This window comes from Salvelinus sp. IW2-2015, linkage group LG11 (assembly GCF_002910315.2).
Source record: "Salvelinus sp. IW2-2015 linkage group LG11, ASM291031v2, whole genome shotgun sequence".
In the NCBI taxonomy this organism is placed as follows: domain Eukaryota; kingdom Metazoa; phylum Chordata; class Actinopteri; order Salmoniformes; family Salmonidae; genus Salvelinus; species Salvelinus sp. IW2-2015.
In genome coordinates, this window is record NC_036851.1 from 32,343,167 (window position 1) to 32,349,838 (window position 6,672).

Below are 6,672 nucleotides of genomic sequence, written 5' to 3' on the forward strand. Positions count from 1 at the left end.
GCACCTCTCCTCCGGACCGTACCCCTCCCAGTCCATGAGGTACTGCAGGCCCCTCACCCGGCGTCTCGAGTCCAGAATGGCCCGTATCGTGTACGCCGGGGAGCCCTCAATGTCCAGAGGGGGCGGAGGGACCTCTGGAACCTCACCGTCCTGCAGGGGACCAGCTACCACTGGCCTGAGGAGAGACACATGAAACAAGGGGTTAATGTGATAATAGGAAGGGAGTTGTAACCTATAACACACCTCGTTTATCCTCCTCAGGACTTTGAAGGGCCCCACACACTGCGGCCCCAGCTTCCGGCAGGGCAAGCGGAGGGGTAGGTTTCGGGTCGAGAGCCAGACCCTGTCCCCCGGTACAAACACGGGGGCCTCACTGCGGTAGCGGTCAGCACTCCTCTTCTGCCGTCCACTGGCTTGTTTGAGGGATTCCTGGACGGCCCTCCAGGTTTCCTTGGAGCGCTGCAACCACTCCTCCACCGCAGGAGCCTCGGTCTGACTCGGATGCCAAGGTGCCAGGACCGGCTGGTAGCCCAACACACACTGAAACGGTGATAGGTTCGGAGTGACGGAGTGAGTTCTGGGCCAACTCCGCCTATGGGACGTACCTAGACCACTCCCTTGGCAGGTCCTGGCAATACGACCGCAGAAACCTACCCACCTCCTGGTTCACTCTCTCCACCTGCCCATTACTCTCAGGGTGATAACCGGAAGTCAGGCTGACCGAGACCCCCAGACGCTACATGAACGCCCTCCATACCCGGGACGTGAACTGGGGACCCCGATCAGAGACGATGTCCTCCGGCACCCCGTAGTGCCGGTAGAGGTGGGTAAATAGCGCCTCCGCAGTCTGCAGGGCTGTAGGGAGACCGGGCAACAGGAGGAGACGGCAGGACTTAGAAAACCGATCCACAACCACCAAGACCGTAGTGTTCCCCTGAGACGGGGGAAGATCGGTCAGGAAATCCACTGATAAGTGAGACCATGGCCGTTGTGGAACGGGGAGGGGTTGTAACTTCCCTCTAGGAAGGTGCCTAGGAGCCTTACTCTGGGTGCACACCGAACAGGAAGAGACATAAAACCTAACGTCCCTAGCCAAGGTGGGCCACCAATACTTCCCCCGGAGGCCTCGCACTGTCCTCGCCACCCCAGGATGACCTGAGGAGGGTAGGGTGTGAGCCCACCGAATCAGTTGGTCCCGAACACCAAGCGGCACGTAATTACGCCCAGCCGGACACTGAGGAGGCGCAGGTTCCGCCCGTAACGCCCGCTCGATGTCCGAGTCCACCTCCCATACCACTGGTGCCACCAGCCTCGAGGCTGGAAGGATGGGAGTAGGCTCGGTGGACCGATCCTCCGTGTCATAGAGACGGGACAGCGCGTCGGCCTTTGTGTTCAGGGAGCCTGGTCTATAAGACAGAGTGAACCTGAATCGGGTGAAGAACATGGCCCACCTTGCCTGACGCGGATTCAGTCTCCTAGCTTCCCGGATATACTCCAGATTCTGGTGGTCGGTCCAGATGAGAAAAGGGTGCTTAGACCCCTCAAGCCAGTGTCTCCACACCCTCAGGGCTTTTACCACCGCTAACAACTCCCGGTCCCCCACATCATAGTTACGCTCCGCCGGACTGAGCTTCCTCGAAAAGAAAGCGCTGGAGCGGAGTTTTGGTGGCGTACCCGAGCGCTGTGATAGCACGGCACCCACCCCAGCCTCGGACGCGTCCACCTCCACTATGAATGCTAGAGAGGGGTCCGGATGCGCCAACACGGGTGCATCCCGTGTTGAACCTATTGAAGGCTCTGTCCGCCTCTGCCGACCACCACAAACGCACCGGCCCCCCCTTCAGCAGTGAGGTAATGGGGGCCGCTACCTGACCAAAACCCCAGAGGTTTCGGTAGTAATTGGCAAACCCCAAGAACCACTGCACCTCCTTCACCGTGGTAGGAGTCGGCCAATTACGCACGGCCTTAATGCGGTCACACTCCATCACCATCCCCGAGGTGAAAATGCGATAACCCAGGAAGGAGACGGCTCGTTTGGAGAACAAAACTTCTCAGCCTTGACGTATAGGTCATGCTCCAGCAGTCTACCAAGCACCTTGCGCACCAGAGACACATGCGCGGCGCTGGTGGCGGAATAGATCAGAATATCATCGATATAGACAACCACGCCCTGCCCGTGCAGGTCCCTGAGAATTTCGTCTACAAAGGATTGAAAGACGGCTGGAGCATTCTTTAACCCATACGGCATGACGAGGTACTCATAGTGGCCCGATGTGGTACTGATGGAAACTCCCATACACCTTCCTGAACACTCCTCTGACCACCACTGGAGAACCCCCTGTCTCCACAAAATCTTAGGATTGTGACTAGCCAGCCAGGGAATCCCCAGCACCACTGGAAACGCAGGCGAATCTATAATGAAGAGACTAATCCGCTCCTTATGATTCCCCTGCGTCACCATGTCCAGTGGAACCGTGGCCTCCCTGACCAACCCTGACCCTAATGGCCGGCTATCTAGGGAGTGCACGGGGATGGGAGAATCTATCGGCACTAGCGGAACACCCAGTTTGATGGCGAGTCCGCGATCCATAAAGTTCCCAGCTGCCCCTGAATCGACTAGCGCCTTATGCTGGGAAGAGGGAAAAAAATCAAGAAACAAAACCAAGACAAACATGTGACCAACAGGGGGTTCTGGGTGAGTTTGGTGCTGACTCACCTGGGGTGACCGAGAAGTGTTCCGCCTGCCCTCTCGACTCCCAGACGGGCCCCCCCAGCACTGATCGGCCGTGTGTCCTATCCGACCACAGCTGGTGCAGTTCTTAATGGCGTGGAAACAGTCGCCTCACCTCCTGGAAGCGGTGATTCAAAACAACACGCACGAAAGCGGCGGGTGAAATCGGGGTAGTGCCTCCTTCGCCGAGTCTGCGGCCATTCCACACCTCTTTTGCCCACTCCAGAGCACACCCGTCAGCAGGAACGCGAGGACACTCACCCTCTCCGCTCCGAGGGATGCGGCCTCACGGTCGCCAGTACAGTCATTGGAGCAAAATCCCTTGCACACCCAGCTAAAGCCGCCTTCCATCAATAATCCCTCACGGAGCGCAAGACGAAGGAGCGCCGAAGCCGGAGCGGAGGGAGGAAAATGAATCTAACACGATAGGGGAAGCGAAAGGTGCAAGAGAGGAGACCACTCCCTCCCATCGTCCATTTTCTTCCATCCATCTCAGGGCATCGACCGATTACCTATCTGATGCAGGACGTGGCTATATGATGAGAGGACCACGTTCCTCACATACCGAATGGGAAGGTTGCCAGCTGCTCCCTGACTCCAATATTGAAGGTGTGCGCGATTCAGTAACCGCCCCGGAGAATGTAGATAGTGAAGAAGTCAAGGACAGAGCAGAGCGATATCAGAGCGTAGCGTAACTATTCTAAATGCACACACAACGCGTGAACAATTACGCCAACCCAAACAAATGCCAAACAACACAGGACGATAAACATGTCAGAAAAAACCCAAAACATGGGAAAACAGAACCAACATGTACACATGTATTACATCGAACAATACCGCCCAAACAAACACAGATGAAAAAATAAACAGAACAAGAGACAGAAAAATCAGTGCAGCTAGAATAGCCGGATGACAAGCCGACGCGCAGCCGCCCAACAGGAAGGACCACCTTCCGGTAGGAGTTCTGACAAAAAGCCCATAAACACATGTCAGAATGAAGCATTTGCATAAAATGGCACACTGCTTTCATAATAGTACATTTTTCGATTATACATTTAAACACTGTGTTCTAACTAAAGGTCTTTTGTCTTTCATAGCCTTATATCATACTTCAATACAATATTCACAGGAAAGTAATCTGCTGGAGGGGCGTAACAATATTAGCTTGCGTCTCACTCCAGACCTGACTGCCCTCGACCAGCCACAAAAACATCCCCTCCTCCTTTTTTTTCTTTCCCATCGTGCGCGAACTGCCAATAGCATCGAAGAGCCCCCGCCGCCAATGCAACTGTTCAGGGGAAAGTCCAGGACACCAATACACGCAGTTCAGTCAGCGAAAGCAAAGGCCAGCTTTTCAAGCAGAAATTTCGCATCCTGTAGCTCTAACTCCAAAAAGTCTGGCATACTAGTAAAGGTCCATGGAGAACAAAGAGGCACCTCCTCCCAGCTGCCCACACCCCCCCCCAAATGCACTGAGGCCTAGAGTAACACGGGTCACCACCGATAAATCCCGTGTATAATCGAAGACTTTCAACAAGCATTTCTCAATGGCCTTGCCATGCTTCCTCCGTGGCCGACTCCAAACCTTGCGCCAACACGCCCCGCCCCCCCCCGCTCCGCTTACCTCGCCCAAGCCCTCCCCAGCTTCTCCTCTTACCCAAATCCAGATCAAGCAGCACGGTTCTGAAGGAGCTGGAAACCTGGACCCAACAACATCAGCTGGAGCTTGACAATCTGGACCCCCTATTTCTCGAAAACGTGTCCGCGCCATCTTCGCACCCCCTATTACCAGACCTGTTCAACCTCTCCTTCGTATCATCTCGAGATCCCAAGGCATTTGGAAAGCGTTGCCGCGGTCATCCCCTCTTCAAACGGGAGCACAACCCTCGACCCACACTGCTTACAGACCCTAATCCATCCTGCCCTGCCTATCCTCAAGGTCTTCGAAAGCAAGTCAAACAAACAGATTCCACTGACCATCCTCGAATCCCACCGTACCTATCTCCCGCCTGCTGCAATCCGGTTCGAAGCCGGTCCACGGGTGCACCTCAGCCACGCTCAAGCGTACGTAAACGATATCATAACCGCCCATCGATAAAAGACATTACTGGTGCAGCCGTCTCATCGACCTTGCCAAGGCTTCGACTCTTTGTCAATTCCACCATATTCTTATCGGCAGACTCAGCTCAGCCTCGCGTTTTTCTAACTGACTGCCTTGCCTCGGCTTCACCCAACTACTTTGCAGACAGAGTTCAGTGTGTCCCAAATCGGCAGGGGGCCCCATGTCGTCCGCGTCCTCTCGGCCCAGCTCTCTATGGGCGTACCACCCAGGGTCAATTCTCGGGCCGACTCTTTTCTCTGTAACATCAAGGATGTTGACTCTTGCTGCGGGCGATTCCCCTGCATTCCACCTCCTACGCAGACACACCCATTCTATATACTCCGCGCCCTTCCTTGGACACTGCTTAGCCTATCTAACCTCCAAACGAGACTTCAAGGCCATACAACCACTCCTTCCGGGGCCTCAACTGCTCTTAAACGCTAGTAAAACCAAATGCCATGCTTTTCAAACCGTTCGCTGCCTGCACCCGCACGCCCGACTAGCCATCACCACCCTGGACGCTTCCGACCTAGAATATGTGGACATCTATAAGTAACCTAGGTGTCTGGCTAGACTGCAAACTCTCCTTCCAGACTCATATCAAACATCTCCAATCCAAAATCAAATCAGAATCGGCCCTTTCTATTCCGCAACAAAGGCCTCCTTCACTCACGCCGCCAAACTTACCCTAAAGTAAACTGACTATCCTACCGATCCTCCGACTTCGGCGATGTCATCTACAAAATAGCTGTCCAACACTCTACTCAGAAACTGGAGTGCAGTGTTATCACAGTGCTCATTCGTTGTTACTAATAGCACGCTTACTACGACCACCACTTGGACACGTTTTGCCCTATCGGCGGCTGGGATGGCCCTCGGCTACAGTCCGCGTCGACCATGGCCTCCAGTCATACTACAAGCGCTAGACTAGGTAAAGTGCGCGCTTAATCTCAGTTCACTGCGTCACGATGGCTACACCCACCCACACGCCCGCTCCAGCAGGCTGTATCTCACTGATCATCCCTAAAGCTAAACCTCATTTGGACGCCTTCTCTTTCCAGTTCTCTTGTCTGCGCCATAGACTGGAAAGAATTGCCACAAATCTCGTGAATTGAGACTTTTCTCTCCTGAACAATTTTGAAAAATCTTGCTAATCGAGCCAAGCTAACGATCGCTGCAGCCGTACAGTAGTCCATCATGTAAACTACCACCCATAATTACCACACATCATGCCGCCACTAACGCTTGTCTAGTAAATATTTACTTTTTCATGCCCATCTTTTGCACCAGCCTATACTCTTCGTTGTCCGCGAATGTAATCATTCTGGATGATTTATCACTCCAGTGTTAATCTGGCTAAATGTACAGTATTCGATTATTGCCTACCTCATGCCATTATTGCCCACACATTGTATATAGATTCTCTTTTTTTCTACCATGTTACTTGACATGTTTATTGTATTACTCCATGAACTGTAACTCTGTGTTGTCTGTTCACACATGCCTATGCTTTATCTGGCCAGTCGCACCAGTTGCAAATGAGAACTGTTCTCAACTAGCCTACCTGGACGTTAAATAAAGGTGTGAAAAAAAAAAATAAAATAAAAATAAACAAGTACACTCTAAACACCACATGCAATGTAGAAACAGAAAAATTTATCTAGGCCAAACATACTTTGTATTACAGTAGCATACAACAAAACCATATACATATGTAAACAAAAGTAATTCTTTAGAATAAGGTAAAGAACACCAATGTGTGTGTGGGTCCGGGGGGCAGTCCAGGAATTGGTAGGGGGGGGCAGTCACCAGTGCTAAGCTACGCGTCATTCTCTTC